The sequence below is a fragment of the Hyperoodon ampullatus genome (genome assembly GCF_949752795.1).
Source record: "Hyperoodon ampullatus genome assembly, chromosome: 1".
In the NCBI taxonomy this organism is placed as follows: domain Eukaryota; kingdom Metazoa; phylum Chordata; class Mammalia; order Artiodactyla; family Ziphiidae; genus Hyperoodon; species Hyperoodon ampullatus.
In genome coordinates, this window is record NC_136914.1 from 134848304 (window position 1) to 134865937 (window position 17634).

Here is a 17634-nt window from a genome sequence, read left to right on the forward strand (position 1 = left end):
AATAGATGCAGCAAAACATTTGACAAAATCCAGCACCCACTCATGGTAAAAACTCTCAATAACTAGGAATAGAGGGAAACTTCCTGAACTTGATAAATAATATCTACAGAAACCCTACAGCTAACAGCATACTTACCACTGAGAAATTTGAATCTATCCTGTAAGTTCAGGGACAAGGCAAGGATGTTGCCTCTCAACACTGCTTTTCAGCATTGTACTGGAAGTCCTAGATAACCTACTAACAAAAGAAAAGGAGGTAGGAAGTATAGAAATCGAGTGCTATAAAACTAGACTATGGCCATCAGAAAATTTCAAAACAGAGCTAAAATCCAAAGTCAGAGAAGATATAGGTCACAAATATAATCAACAAAGTAATAGTTAACCAAAGAATATGTATAAGGAAAAAAATAGGAAACCCAGTGAAAAAATAGGCAAAACATTTGAAAAAGTTTTTGCAATCCAAATGGAAAATAAATATATGAAGTGATGATTGACTTTACTGGTAACAAGTGGAGAGGAAATTTAAAACTCAGGACCATCACAAAACAAAACAGGCAAAAAATGTAAAAAACAAAACAAAACAAAAAACCCTCTAAAAATTGTTGGTGAAATTAAGGGGCAGTGATAACTTTCATACTCTAGTGGAAGTTGTGTTAATTGGTAGGATCACATTGGAAAGATTTTGGCATTGTTTATGTAAGTTAAAAATGCAGAAACATTTAACCAGCCATTCTACACTGAGGTACATAAACTAGAGAAAATTTTACATGTACGACCTCTAGAAGATGTGTATATGAACACACACATGAAGATGTGTGTATGAATATATGTATGAACTGTCATACAACAATCCATAAGAATGAACCAAAGCTACACACACACAAAGAAATGAATCTCACAGCAGACATAATTTTGAGAAAAAATAAAAAGCAAGTCATAAAAGATCAGAAACAGCCTAAACTATATCATTTAGGGTTGCATATATAAGTATTAGTACTTTTTTTTTTTTTTTAATGCCAACATAGTAGATTGCCTTTAACAGGGGAGGGAAAGAGATTTGATTTATATAGGTGGGGAATGTAGGGAGTTTCAAATGTGCTTTGATGCTCTATGTTTTGCTTTATGGACAAGTATGTTTTATGTATTCTACTATATGTATATAAAAAGACATCCTTCCATGTTTTCTCATTTCCTACTCTATAGTATAAGGCATACACCCCTGAACTTGTCAGATGAGACCCTTCAAAATCTGACCTTAGGTTACCTTTCAAAGCTCATTTCTTATCTTCCTTATCTCTACACTCCTGTGGAGCTAAGTTATGTACTTTCAAGCCACTACTCTACTCACCATTAACACATTACATAATCCCATAACTTTCCCACTTCTGTGGCTTTGATTTTTATGTTTATTCTGACTAGAATTCCTCTCTTTAGTTTTTTATTAAATGCACCCAATCTTCATGGCAAAAATCAAATATATACTTTGGGTTTTTTTTCACTTCCTCTGAAAGTATAAATCAAAATTAATTTTTCTTTTCTCTCTGTTTCCATGGTATTTTATACATTGTTCTGTGATAGTATTTACTGCATTATATTTAATTATCTGTTTACATGTGTATATTCAAGGACAAGACATTATTGAAATTGTATTCATATTGCAGTGTTGTTTGTTGCCGTAACTGAATCATACTGAAGTCTAGTGTTCCCTTTTAGATCGATCGACCTTGGAATTGTTACCTTCCTGTTGAAATATAAGCAATTGTGTGTTCTGATACAAATTTGAAAGCTCACTGATAGTATCTGAGTTGTAGCTTCTATTGTGTGTGGTCACTGGCATGTGTTTCTGTGTGTTTGTGTGTAGTGTGTGGGCTTAAATGCAGTAAGTTTGTCTGTGTGTGTGTGTGTTTTGCTGTGTATGTTCTTTTGAATGTGGCTAATGAAAATAAACTGTGTAGATAAAATTCCATTTCTTCAAGGTAGAACTTTAATAAGCCTAGCCTATGTTTTGAATCAATCTTTCGGTTTTGCTGTTCATTGTAATCATTGTAAATTTTTTGTTGTACATAGTGTTGAAACTGGGGATTACATTTGCTTTTTTCCACCTTTAAGAAGAGGAATTAAAAGAAAAATGAGGACTTTAATAACATTTTATTCCTTATTATGTTAATGGAACTAAAAACTTTCAGCTAGCCCTGTGAAAATTTTACTTGTCTAAGATTATGTGAGAAATAAGTTAAAAAATAAATTATTGAAAGTAAAATAGGTGCTATTTTGTATTAATTATTGTACCTCTCCTAGCAGAGGAAATTATCACATTCAGGATAAATAATGTATAATAACAAAATTCCTATTAATTGACTATATTTTTCCATTTAATCATCACATAGATATTTGCATATATATCACTTTAAATCTGAATATTTAAGAAAGTATTTGTTGAAATATTTTGCACTTTTCCCTAGAGGGGAAAGCCAAATGTATTTTTTACAATTATATTGGTCTTCCTCTAGTTTTAACTTTCTGTTCCATATCCATATACAAAATCAACATTGCTATGAGTTTATAAACTCATACAATTTTGGAAGACTAAGTAAACTTTTACATCAACTTGCATGATATTATTATTTTTGTCTTATATTTCCTAGGGTAACTGTGATAACCATACATGTTTTCCATCATTGATCAAGAAACAAATTCCATTCTCCCCAAAACATCTGCTGAAACAGATTTGTCTGTAGAAAGGATTTCCAGATCTGAATTGCACTGTTCAAACCATTGTCAGTGTTCAACTAATAGCTAGTTCCATTTCTGGGGCTATATTTAAGTATTCATTCTTGATTCAAGTTGTCTTGTTCCAAACAGAAGAAGTGAATTTTTAGATGTCCTAGCTAATTTTCAAGTCAAACTATCATAGTCTACTGCCCAATTTTTCCAGAATTGACTTTTCAGTACTTAGTACCTTCATTCTGAATATAACTTAGCAACTATAAAACTTGTTTGCTATTGTTCCTTCATATGTCCTTCATACTCAAGGTGACTATGAGTTCCCTTGAAATAAGTGACCATGTCTTATTTCTGGTATTTCCTCAATATTTATCTTGCTATCTGTGAAAAGTGTTCAATTAAAAATAAATTAATGAATGAATTAATATTATGATAAAATAAGATGACTATAACCAGAAATATCAACGAGAGCTGAAGACCGAGACTCTTTTTTTTAGGACTCTGTCAGATCACTTTATCAATATGTTCATCTTTATCTAACGTTTCACAACGACTATAGCAATAAGCGGCAGGTGGTAAATACTGTTGAAAAGAGGACATGGTTTAATTTTAATTAGGAAAAATCAAATAGGTTATCTGAACAATCACCTAACATAAAATAACCTTCTCTGAATTATGTATGGCAAATATATTCTTTGTATTATAACTCCTCTGTAACATACTCATTAGTGGATAAAACTTTTGTTCTCTTATTTTTATTTCATATAGTTAATAATCATAAAATATTATAAATAGTCCCCGTTTTGCCATGCTCTGAAGTTGAAATTTTAGCAGCAAATGGAAAATGAATTTTTATATAGATTTTTGAAGTTTTATTTGCTGAATAATACTTGTATTAGTTAACAGGAGCAGCCATAACAAAATGGCACAGACTGTGTGACTTACAGGACAGAAATTTATTTTCCCACAGCTCTGGAGAATAAAAGTCCAGGATTAAGGTGTTTTCATGTATGTTTTCCTCTGAGACCTCTGTCCTTGGCTTGGAGGTGGCCACCATCTTACTGTGTCCTCACATGTTCTCTTCTCTCTGTGTGCTACATCCCAGGTGGCCCTCTCTATGGCCAGATTGGATTAAGTCCCACCCTAAAGGCTTCATTTTCACTTTATTAATTCTTTAAGGCTTTATCTCTAAATATAGTCACATTCTAAGGCATTGGGGTAAGGGTTTCAATATATGAGTAAAGGGGAATGGAATTCAGAATTCAGTCCATAACAGTGCTTAAATATGTAAATATAAAAAATTGAGGAAAATAAGTATAGTTACCTCTAAATTAGATTTTTATGCAAGATTCTAAATGTAAATATAAATATTCTCTTAAAATTATTCTAAAATTTATTTTGGCCCTAAATATATATGCAATTAAAAATGTTTATGAATTTACAAATGATTATTTATAAATTGAATGTTACCTTAAAATAAAAAATCTACATTTATTGTTAATTCTTTATCACCTTTTTTCAGTAATTAACAAGGCAGAGAAAAGAAGAAGATTAATTGTTGTACAGCATCTTTTATGTCTGCCTTTAAAGTGTAAGTTCTATTTTAAAGTATCTTTAAAAATAATATATCATATTGAAAATGGTGTATTTCTAATATTACCAAAATAATTTCTACTGTCTCTTTAAGATACATGAAACGGAAAAAAAAAAAAAAAACCCAAACAACTTCTTTCAATAATAAAGATTGCATCTGGCAGTAAATTTATTGCTAAAATTTAGAAGAAATTTTGACTAATTTCAGCTATACAGATTAGATTTGAATATACAGTTTATGGATGCCAGAAAATGGCAAGAAAATACAGTCTTAAAGTTAATAGAAATTGTACCCCTGCTTCTTGATTCAAAAAACTCCTCTCTCTCTCTTTCTCTCTCTCTCCTCTTCTGCATATAGTAAGAGATAAGCTCTTAGTATCAGCAGTTCTCACTCTGGGGTTAGAAAGTGGGGTGCTGGACTACCAGAATCTCTAAGGGAGAAAGAGAAAATAGAGTTTCAAAATTTATTCAATATTATAATAGAATTCTAAATAATACAAATTTCAGAAAGTATCAGTGGACAAAATCTTTGTGATAGATGGGAATATGCAAAAGGTAGGCTTTTCACTGGCAAATAAATAAATTTTAAAAAGTTAACTTATGAAATGTTGCCATAATTCTGTAGTCGAGGATTATTTGGCACTCATCTCACACCGCTTCACAAACTTCACTCACTGAGTTTACTGTAGCTTCATCCTCCAACTCCTTTCCTATCACGTTTCTTGTTTTTGAACCTACACTTGTCTCACATTTAAAGTAAAGTTCCACTTAGCCTTTTTTCCTTTTTCCTTTATTTACCATAACAAAACTCCTCTGTCTTCTATTCTTAAATTCTTTATCATATCCAGACCCCCATCCTTCCTATATAGAGACTTAGTTGCCATTCTAGAACTAAAAACTAAATTTAAAAATAGAGAAAAAATATTTTTTCTCAAGAATCCTTTTGGATGTAAAAACAAACTGTTTAACATAGGAAGGCAGAATACGGCAAAATCACCAATTTTAATGCTGTGACTTTCAGTGCAGGGTAGAGTGACATTATAAAAGTTTCTGCCTCTTATGAAATTGTGTCAGAAACACTTTAGACTCATGATATTGTATTTTCATATGTGTGTAAAAAGGATTTTTACAATAATTGATGTTATAGCTTGATAGAGCATGATGTTGAGAATAATTCTCACCAGAAACCATATGGGCCATAAGTGACATTACATTGTTGAATTTACCACAGTCCAATCCTGGTCTTCAATTTTGTCTGTATTGCAGTAATAAAATGTACAAATAAAAGTCATAAAGAGACCAAAGTAAGTAAATTAGACAACTTATTTTTTTCTATAACTATGATTTTTTTATATATCCTATGTCGTGCATTGCTGCTAGTTGCATACCAGTGATACAGCTATTATATACATATATAAAACTGAAGTAAAATGAGTTATTACTACATTCGGGACAAGCTGGTAAAATGTAGGTAGTTGTGTGCAGGACCAAGATAAATTAAGTTATGTGAATTGATTTGCAAATATTTGTACACAATTTTATTGTCCTCACATTAAATGAGAGGTTTGGTTCATTCATCTGTCACTTCAGCTACCACAAGAAGGTTCCTTTCATGGCCCAACAATGCCGAGAAAGGGTGTGTAGAAACACGCAAAGATCCCTAAGTCTTTGTCTTGACACTGGCACATTGTCGCTTCCACCCACATACCATTGGCTTAACCAAAAGAAGTCATTTGGCTACACCTGATACCCAGGATGTGAGAGAGAATACTCTGGCTCCAGTGAGCATGTATAATGCTATGGCGAGGAAGAAATAAGGACTTGTTTACAAGAAACCAATCTACCACGGAGATTATACACTCCCGCTGCTTCCTTCCTCTTACCTCCTTCTACCCACTTCTTGCTGATGAAGCAGTAGAGGGTAAGGTGCTTACCTTGTTTTGTGCAGCAGGGAATGGCAGAACTTCAGCATCCAATGCATCAAACTCCTAGGAGTGCCTCTCTTTTTTCTAAAGCAAGGTGCAGGTGTATTGCTATCAAATTGAAAGAAATATTAAATAGTGAAAGTCACTTATGGGCAGGAAATAAAAAAGTACATGTATAAATTGATTTATGCTCACAAATACAACACTTTTGTCACTAAAAACATTTCATGAAAAGGAATTTTAATTAATGTTTTAATTAGATGGCTTCATTCATCCATCAAAATATTTAAGTTTTAGAATAGGTACTTGAGTTATAATGGTTGAAAAATCTAATTGATCTTTGCTTTTATTGGGAACTATAAAGAATATTTGAATAGCAGCAAAAAGGTCACTAGAAGGAATTTTTGGAATTTAGGTAAAAGATGATGTGGTTGTGTAGGATTGCAGGTAATAAAGATGACAGTTTTTTTTATTTGTTTTGTTTTGTTTTGTTTTCATCTTTATTAGAGTATAATTGCTTTACAATGGTGTGTTAGTTTCTGCTTTATAACAAAGTGAATCAGTTATACATATACTTATGTTCCCATATCTTTTCCCTCTTGCATCTCCCTCCCTCCCACCCTCTCTACCCCACCCCTCCAGGCGGTCACAAAGCACCGACCTGATCTCCCTTAGATGACAGGTTTTATTACAGGCAATAAAACTCAGACATGTTAGAGGTGTGGGATGAATAAATCGTGTGTGTATGATTTGAAGAATAGATTTCTAGGATGATCGCCAGTTTCTTTGTTTGTTTTTCGTGAGCACATGAGAATACGGGTGTACAATTTAAAGATATGAGTATTAATAGGGGAGGAAAAATTTTGATGGAGAAAGGTAAACTTTTATTTCTGAACATGTGTTGTTAAAGATGGTTGTGAGAAATCTCAGTATTGATGCAAAGTAATTAGACCTTGAATCTACGATTTTGGACTTCAGAAAAGAATTTGGAGGTGGATATATAATGAAGTGAGTTATCAGCATGATGAGCACATTTACAGTTAGAGAGTGGGATAAAATCAATTTGAAGAAGAATGCAGAGTGGGAGATTAGGTAAGAGTATTGAAATTAGCCTTGTTCCACAGGTATTTACATGTCCGTGTTACAAAGACGGTATAAAAAGGTGATTGAGAAAGAACAGACAAACAGGTAAATGGCTAATATAATGAAGCAAAGAAAGGATAAATTTCAAGGATTAAGAAAAAGGTCATCTTTATGGGATGCTGTTGGAATGACTAAGTAAACTGAGGACTAAGTTTGCTTGAATGGATTTAGCACAAAAAAAATTTAGCAAGAAGAGTATTGGTGAAGTGATAGGAGTTGATCCTGACATTTTTACTTTGCAGTCAACCTGAGAAGTTTGAAGTACTAAGGCATTATATATTCATTCATTCATTTATTCATTCACTCATTCCAGTAAACTTTTAAACTGATTGATATGGAAAGTCATTCTTGGAAAATATGCACTGATAAGAGAGGAGGAGATGTAGATTTTTTTTTTTTTTTTTTTAGTTTCTGCTTTATAAAAAAGTGAATCAGTCATACATATACATCTGTTCCCATATCCCTTCCCTCTTGCATCTCCCTCCCTCCCACGCTCCCCATCCACCCCTCCAGGAGGTCACAAAGCACCAAGCTGATCTCCCTGTGCTATGCTGCTGCTTCCCACTATCTATCTACCTTACATTTGGTACTGTATATATGTCCGTGCCTCTCTTTCGTTTTGTCACAGCTTACCCTTCCCCCTCCCCATATCCTCAAGTCCATTCTCAAGTAGGTCTGTGTCTTTATTCCTGTTTTACCCCTAGGTTCTTCATGACATTTTTTTTTCTTAAATTCCACATATATGTGTTAGTATACGGTATTTGTTTTTCTCTTTCTGACTTACTTCACTCTGTATGACAGACTCTAAGTCTATCCACCTCATTACAAATAGCTCAGTTTCGTTTCTTTTTATGGCTGAGTAATATTCCATTGTATATATGTGCCACATCTTCTTTATCCATTCATCCGATGATGGACACTTAGGTTGTTTCCATCTCTGGGCTATTGTGAATAGAGCTGCAATGAACATTTTGGTACATGTCTCTTTTTGAATTATGGTTTTCTCAGGGTATATGCCTAGTAGTGGGATTGCTGGGTCATATGGTAGTTCTATTTTTAGTTTTTTAAGGAACCTCCATACTGTTCTCCAGAGTGGCTGTACCAATTCACATTCCCACCAGCAGTGCAAGAGTGTTCCCTTTTCTCCACACCCTCTCCACCATTTATTCATTCTAGATTTCTTGATGATGGCCATTCTGACTGGTGTGAGATGATATCACATTGTAGTTTTGATTTGCATTTCTCTAATGATTAATGATGTTGAGCATTCTTTCATGTGTTTGTTGGCAGTCTGTATATCTTCTTTGGAGAAATGCCTATTTAAGTCTTCTGCCCATTTTTGGATTGCCTTGTTTTTTTTTTTTGCTATTGAGCTGCATGAGCTGCTTATAAATTTTGGAGATTAATCCTTTGTCAATTGCTTCATTTGCAAATATTTTCTCCCATTCTGAGGGTTGTCTTTTGGTCTTGTTTATGGTTTTCTTTGCTGTGCAAAAGCTTTGAAGTTTCATTAGGTCCCATTTGTTTATCTTTGTTTTTATTTCCATTTCTTTAGGAGGTGGGTCCAAAAGAATCTCGCTGTGATTTATGTCATAGAGTGTTCTGCCTATGTATTCCTCTAAGAGTTTGATAGTTTCTGGCCTTACATTTAGGTCTTTAATCCATTTTGAGCTTATTTTTGTGTATGGTGTTAGGGAATGATCTAATCTCATACTTTTATATGTCCCTGTCCAGTTTTCCCAGCACCACTTATTGAAGAGGCTGTCCTTTCTCCACTGTACATTCCTGCCTCCTTTATCAAAGATAAGTTGACCATATGTGCGTGGGTTTATCTCGTGGCTTTCTCTCTTGTTCCATTGATCTTTCTGTTTTTGTGCCAGTTCCACACTGTCTTGATTACTGTAGCTTCGTAGTATAGTCTGAAGTCAGGGAGCCTGATTCCTCCAGCTCCGTTTTTCGTTCTCAAGATTGCTTTGGATATTCGGGGTCTTTTCTTTTTCCAAACAAATTTTGAAATGTTTTGTTCTAGTTCTGTGAAAAATGCCAGTGGTAGTTTGATAGGGATTGCATTGAATCTGTAGATTGCTTTGGGTAGTAGAGTCATTTTCACAATATTGATTCTTCCAATCCAGGAGCATAGTATATCTCTTCATCTATTTGTATCATCTTTAATTTCTCTCATCAGTGTCTTATAATTTTCTGCATACAGGTCTTTTGTCTCCTTAGGTAGGTTTATTCCTAGATATTTTATTCTTTTTGTTGCAATGGTAAATGGGAGTGTTTTCTTGACTTCACTTTCAGATTTTTCATCATTAGTGTACAGGAATGCCAGAATTTTCTGTGCATTAATTTTGTATCCTGCTACTTTACCAAATTCATTGATTAGCTCTAGTAGTTTTCTGGTAGCATCTTTAGGATTCTCTATGTATAGTATCATGTCATCTGCAAACAGTGACAGCTTTACTTCTTCTTTTCCAATTTGGATTCCTTTTATTTCCTTTTCTTCTCTGATTGCTGTGGCTAAAACTTCAAAAACTAAGTTGAATAAGAATGGTGAGAGTGGGCAGCCTTGTCTTGTTCCTGATCTTAGTGGAAATGGTTTCAGTTTTTCACCATTGAGGACAATGTTGGCTGTGGGTTTGTCATATATGGCCTTTATTATGTTGAGGAATGTTCCCTCTATGCCTACTTTCTGCAGGGTTTTTATCATAAATGGGTGTTGAATTTTGTCGAAAGCTTTCTCTGCATCTATTGAGATGATCATATGGTTTTTCATCTTCAATTTGTTAATATGGTATATCATGTTGATTGATTTGTGTATATTGAAGAATCCTTGCATTCCTGGAATAAACCCCACTTGATCATGGTGTATGATCCTTTTAATGTGCTGTTGGATTCTGTTTGCTAGTATTTTGTTGAGGATTTTTGCATCTATGTTCATCAGTGATATTGGCCTGTAGTTTTCTTTCTTTGTGACATCCTTGCCTGGTTTTGGTATCAAGGTGATGGTGGCCTCATAGAATGAGTTTGGGAATGTTCCTCCCTCTGCTATATTTTGGAAGAGTTTGAGAAGGATAGGTGTTAGCTCTTCTCTAAATGTTTGATAGAATTCGCCTGTGAAGCCATTGGGTCCTTGGCTTTTGTTTGTTGGAAAATTTTTAATCACAGTTTCAATTTCAGTGCTTGTGATTGGTCTATTCATATTTTCTATTTCTTCGTGATTCAGTCTTGGCACGTTGTGCATTTCTAAGAATTTGTCCATTTCTTCCAGGTTGTCCATTTTATTGGCATAGAGTTGCTTGTAGTAATCTCTCATGATCTTTTGTATTTCTGCAGTGTCAGTTGTTACTTCTCCTTTTTCATCTCTAATTCTATTGATTTGAGTCTTCACCCTTTTTTTCTTGATGAGTCTGGCTAATGGTTTATCAATTTTGTTTATCTTCTCAAAAAACCAGCTTTTAGTTTTATTGATCTTTGCTATCGTTTCCTTCATTTCTTTTTCATTTATTTCTATTCTGATCTTTAAGATTTCTTTCCTTCTGCTAATTTGGGGTTTTTTTGTTCTTCTTTCTCTAATTGCTTTAGGTGCAGGGTCAGGTTGTTTACTTGAGATGTTTCCTGTTTCTTAAGGTGGGATTGTATTACTATAAACTTCCCCCTTAAAACTGCTTTTGCTGCATCCCATAGGTTTTGGATCGTCATGTCTCCATTGTCATTTGTTTCTAGGTATTTTTTTATTTCCTCTTTGATTTCTTCAGTGATCAATTCGTTTTTGAGTAGTGTATTGTTTAGCATCCATGTGTTTGTATTTTTTACAGTTCTTTTCCTGTAGTTCATGTCTAGTCTCATAGCATTGTGGTCGGAAAAGATACTTGATACATTTTCAATTTTCTTAAATTTACCAAGGCTTGATTTGTCACCCAAGATATGATCTATCCTGTAGAATGTTCCATGAGAACTTGAGAAAAATGTGTATTTTGTTGATTTTGGATGGAATGTCCTATAAATATCAATTAAGTCCATCTTGTTTAATGTGTCATTTAAACCTTGTGTTTCCTTATTTATTTTCATTTTGGATGATCTGTCCATTGGTGAAAGTGGGCTGTTAAAGTCCCCTACTATGAGTGTGTTACTGTCGATTTCCCCTTTTATGGTTGTTAGTATATGCCTTATGTATTGAGGTGCTCCTATGTTGGGTGCATAAATATTTACAATTGTTATATCTTCTTCTTGAATCAATCCCTTTATCATTATGTAGTGTCCTTCTTTGTCTCTTCTAATAGTCTTTATTTTAAAGTCTATTTAGTCTGATATAAGAATTGCTACTCCAGCTTTCTTTTGATTTCCATTTGCATAGAATATCTTTTTCCATCCCCTTACTTTCAATCTGTATGTGTCTCTAGGTCTGAAGTGGGTCTCTTGCAGACAGCTTATATATGGGCCTTGTTTTTGTATCCATTCAGCCAACCTGTGTCTTTTGGTGGGAGCATTTAGTCCATTTACATTTAAGGTAATTATTGGTATGTATGTTCCTATTCCCATTTCCTTAATTGCTTTGGGTTCGTTATTGTAGGTATATTCCTTCTGTTGTGTTTCTTGCTTAGAGAAGTTCCTTTAGCATTTGTTGTAAAGCTAGTTTTGTGGTGCTGAACTCTCTCAGCTTTTGCTTGGCTGTAAAGTTTTTAATTTCTCCATCAAATCTGAATGAGATCCTTGCTGGGTAGAGTAATCTTGGTTGCAGGTTTTTCTCCTTCATCACTTTAATTATGTCCTGCCACTCCCTTCTGGCTTGTAGAGTTTCTGCTGAGAGATCAGCTGTTAACCTGCTGGGGATTCCCTTGTGTGTTATTTGTTGTTTTTCCCTTGCTGCTTTTAATATGATTTCTTTGTGTTTAATTTTTGACAGTTTGATTAATATGTGTCTTGGCATATTTCTCCTTGGATTTATTCTGTATGGGACTCTCTGTGCCTCCTGGACTTCATTAACTATTTCCTTTCCTATGTTAGGGAAGTTTTCAACTATAATCTCCTCAAATATTTTCTCAGTCCCTTTCTTTTTCTCTTCTTCTTCTGGAACCCCTATAATTCAAACATTGGTGCGTTTAATGTTGTCCCAGAGGTCTCTGAGACTGTCCTCTGTTCTTTTCATTCTTTTTTCTTTATTTTGCTCTGCAGCAGTTATTTCCACTATTTTATCTTCCACCTCACTTATCCGTTCTTCTGCCTCAGTTATTCTGCTATTGATCCCATCTAGAGTATTTTTCATTTCATTTATTGTGTTTTTAATGGATGCTTGATTCATCTTTACTTCTTCTAGGTCCTTGTTAACTGTTTCTTGCATTTTGTCTATTCTATTTCCCAGATTTTGGATCTTGGAAATAGAATCTTGGATCATCTTTACTATCATTATTCTGAATTCTTTTTGAGGTAGACTGCCTATTACCTCTTCATTTGTTAGGTCTGGTTGGTTTTTATCTTGCTCCTTCACCTGCTGTGTGTTTTTCTGCTTTCTCATTTTGCTTATGTTACTGTGTTTGGGGTCTCCTTTTTGTAGGCTGCAGATTCGTAGTTCCTGTTGTTTTTGGTGTCTGTCCCCAGTAGCTAAGGTTGTTTCAGTAGGTTGTGTAGGCTTCCTGGTGGGGGGGACTAGTGCCTGTGTTCTGGTGGTTGAGGCTCGATCTTGTCTTTCTGGTGGACAGGTCCACGTCTGGTGGTGTGTTTTGGGGTGCCTGTGGCCTTATTATGTTTTTAGGCAGCCTCTCTGTTAATGGGTGGGGTTGTGTTCCTGCCTTGCTAGTTGCTTGGCATAGGGTGATCAGCACTGTAGTTTGCTGGTCGTTGACTGAAGCTGGGTGCTGGTGTTGAGATGGAGATCTCTGGGAGATTTTAGCTGCTTGATATTATGTGGAGCTGGGAGGTCTCTTGTGGACCCGTGTCCTGAAGTTGGCTCTCCCACTTCAGAGGCACAGCACTGACTCCTGGCTGCAGCACCAAGAGCCTTTCATCTACCCGGCTCAGAATAAAAGGGAGAAAAATTAGAAAGAAAGAGTTAGTAGAAGAAAGAAAGAGAGAGAGAAAGAAAGGAAGAAGGAAAGAAAGGAAGGAAGGAAGAAAGAAAGCAAGAAAGAAAGGAGGGAGGGAGGGAGGAAAGATGGAAAGAAAGAAAGAAAGAAAGGAGGGAGGGATGGAGGAAGGAAAGAAAAAGAGTGAAAGGAAGAAGGGAGGGAGGGAGGGAGGAAGGAAAGAAAAAGAAAGGAAAGAAGGAAGAAAGAAAGGAGGGAGGGAGGGAGGGAAGAAGGAAATAAAGAAAGAAAGAAAGGAGGGATGGAGGGAGGAATGGAAGGTAGGAAAGAAGAAAGAGAGAAGATAAAGTAAAATAGAATAAAGTATAAAATATAGTGGCGTTATTAAAAATAAAAAAGTAATTATTGAAAAAAAAAAGCGGACAGATAGAACCCTGGGACCTATGGTGGAAGCAAAGCTATACAGAGAAAATCTCACACAGAAAAATACACATACACCTTCACAAAAAGAGAACAGGGGGAAAAAATTCGAAAATCTTGCTCTCAAAGTCCACCTCCTCAATTTGGGATAATTTGTTGTAAAAAGAGGAAAAGGGGAAAAAGTTTGAAATCTTGCTCTCAAAGTCCACCTCCTTAATTTGGGATAATTCATTGTAAAAAGAGGAAAAGGGGAAAAAATCTTAAATCTTGTCCTCAAAGTCCACCTCCTCAATTTGGGATGATTCGCTGTCCATTCATGCACTCCACAGACGCAGGGCACATCAAGAGGACCGTGGAGCTTTAATCCGCTGCCTCCGAGGCTGCACCGAGAGATTTCCCTGTCTCTTTTCTGCTCTCACAGCTCCCGGGTCTCAGCCTTGGACCTGGCGCTGCCTCTGCGCATAGGTCGCCGGAAGGCATCCGTTTTTCGCTCAGACTGGATGGGTTTAAAGGAGCCGCTGATTCGGGGGCTCTGGCTCACTCAGGCCGAGGGGCGGCAGGGGCACGCAGTGCGGGGCGGGCCTGCGGCGGCAGAGGCTGGCATGACGTTGCACCAGCCCGAGGCGCTCTGTACGCTTTCCCGGGGAAGCCGTCCCTGGGTCCCGGAACCCTGGCAGTAGTGGGCTGCACAGGCTCCCCGGAAGGGGGAGTGTACAGTGACCTGCGCTCGCACACAGGCCTTGTGGAGGCGGCAGCAGCAGCCCCAGCGTCCCACGCCCGTCTCCGGGATCCGCGCCTTTAGCCGCGGCTCGCGCCTGTCCCTGGAGCTTCTTTAAGCAGCGCTCTTAATGCCCTCTCCTTGCGCACCAGGAAACAAAAGGTAAGAAAAAGTCTCTTGCCTCTTCGGCAGCTCCAGACCCTTTCCCTGGACTCCCTCCGGGCTAGCCGTGGTGCACTAACCCCTTCAGGCTCTCTTCCTGCCGCCAGCCCCAGTCCTCTCCCTGCACTCCGACTGAAAGCCGATACCCGAGCCTCAGCTCCCAGCCCCGCCCGGCCCGGCGGGTGAGCAGACAAGCCTCTCGGGCTGGTGTGTGCCTGAGGGCACCGATCCTCTGTGCCGGAATCTCTCCGCTTTGCCCTCCACACCCCTGTTGCTGTGCTCTCCTCCGCTACTCCGAAGCTTTCCCCCTCCGCTACCTGCAGTCTCCGCCCGCGAAGGGGCTTGTAGTGTGTGGAAACCTTTCCTCCTTCATGGCTCCCTCCCACTGGTGCAGGTCCCGTCCCTATCCTTTTGTCTCTGTTTATTCTTTTTTCTTTTGCCCTACCCAGGTATGTGGGGAGTTTCTTGCCTTTTGGGGGGTCTGAGGTCTTCTGTCAGCGTTCAGTAGGTGTTCTGTAGGAGTTGTTCCACGTGTAGATGAATTTCTGATGTATCTGTGGGGAGGAAAGTGATCTCCTCGTCTTACTCTTCCGCCATCTTCCTCCCCGGAGATGTAGATTGTAACTTTTGTTTTCTCAGCATGAAAGCCCTTGATATAAATAAAAGCTTCATTGATCAGATATAACATTACAACATTAAATGTCAGTTTCACTAAAAAAAATGCTTTTGGACAACCAGAATGAAATGAAATAAAATCGCCTTCTCCAGACATGCAGAGCTCTAGAGTAATATATTAACCTCAATCTGGTGTCCCATATATCTTGATTCAAACATATCCATAAAATTATTTCTGGGTTTAAAGTGTTATTGGGTGACAGAAGAGCAAAGAAAAATCTATTTAAATCTGGGAATGTATAAAATTGTATTGCTGAAATAGGTTTCTTTTCAAATCTAATTGTTAATTCTCTTTCTTTCAGAATAAAGTAATAGGGATATTGATGAGGAGTCCCCAGTGTATTACCCTCCTTCTTTTCCCCTAAAGATCAAAGAACCAAAGCCACTGCTCAAATAAAACAAGTAAATCCTTTAAAACAAAACCCAGTCAAGCCAGCCATCTACAAATGTGCATTTTATAGCAGTCTTTGTGGAAAGAAAATTACGTTATTTAAGTTTACTGAGATCATTTACCTGAGGTGTCCCCTATAGGATCCTTCTTCTCCCTTTTCCCCCATAGAATGGTACTATCATGGCTTCTAATTTCTATGAACTTAGCTCTCAGAGGCTGGCTATGGTAGTACTGATCAGCCTCTAGTTTTGTAGTTCTCAAGAATATCTTACGTAATCAGTGGGTCTGATGGAAAGTTTAGCTCAAGTTTTCAATGAGGACTAAAATGTTTGAGTTCACAAGTATGCATGTAAATTTAGTGTGATCTCATAACCAATATACAACAACACATACATTCTACTAACAAGCAGAAGGATAAATTTTGATCGATAATATGAATAATTCAGTCTTACAATTCATAATCACATTATTTTTGGCTTAATATAAAGTTTGCTTTATCAGCTCAATAATCCTTTTGGCTGGATCAATATGGCTTTGTTTATGTATTTGCAGAGTCATCTATATTTTCTATCAATTTATTTATGTAAAAGCAGCATACAAAGTAAATAATTCAAACTGTACAGGAAGGTATAAAATGAGAAATAGAACTCTTCTCAACACAAAGGCCTTCTCCAAAAATGTACTACTATTTTCTAGTTATCATAAGTACATTCTTTTTAACAATTGAAAAATAATCTATTGTTTTGGGATACCATACTTTATTTAACTACTCCCTCAGTGATGTTCTTTGAATTGTTTTCCATGTTTTACTATCACAAATACTATTGTGATAATAATACTAAAGATTATTTTCATAGAGCTTAATATAATGTATAGATACACTTAATGTAGTGTATAGATACACTTTTGAAAGTGTATCTATATAGGAAATAATAGTGAATTTGTTTGAGTAAAACCTGTGTGTACGTCTTTGTATTTTATGTGTGTCTGTGTGTGCTTTTAATTTTAATACAAGTAAATTGTTCTCTAGAATAGTGCTTTCCAAAAGAGCACTCTGTGTTGATGAAAATGTTCTATGAATCTGTGTTGTCTGGTAAGATAAACTCTATCCACATGTGGCTTGAAATATGGCTAGTAATGACTGAGGAACTGATTTTTAACTTTTATTTAATTTTAATTAATTTTTAATAGTCACATTTGTCTAATGGCTACCAAATTCATGAGTATAGCTCTAAAAAGTTGAAGAGGAGATCATACTTTAGCCTATGAATTTGCAAATGCTAAGCGTTATCAAATGTTTTAACCTTTGCCCTTATTATGAAGAAAAAATTTTTCCCTTTGTTATTTGGTTTGCTTTACTTTAGTTATCTTGGAGGATGAGGCTAATAGCATGGATTCTGTTCATATTTTTATTTCTTTTATGTGATGAGCTGTCCATATACTTTGGCTATTTCTCCTTTTTTATTATTAATTTGTAAGATTTTCCCATTTTAATTAATTAGCTTTCTGTGATCTACTTGAAAAGTATCTTAAACTAAGTTTATCATTTTCCCACTTTTGTAATAATTTTTGTTAAACAGAAATTTTAAAATTTTATATATGGAGAAAATTGAATAATTCTTTTATTTCTGGCTTTTGATGTTTATGTCCTCTTTTGAAAGAAAAAAGGTTTCCATCACTGAGATTATGAATGAGTTCAGACTTATGTTCCTAATAATTTTATTTTTGCATTCAAAGTTGAGCCATCAATAATTTATTTTTCTGTAAAGTTTGTTTTTGGCATCCAAACACCTATAAAAAATACCACTAACAAGTTTTTCTGCCAGTAATTTGAAATACCATTTGTTATATGTTAAATTC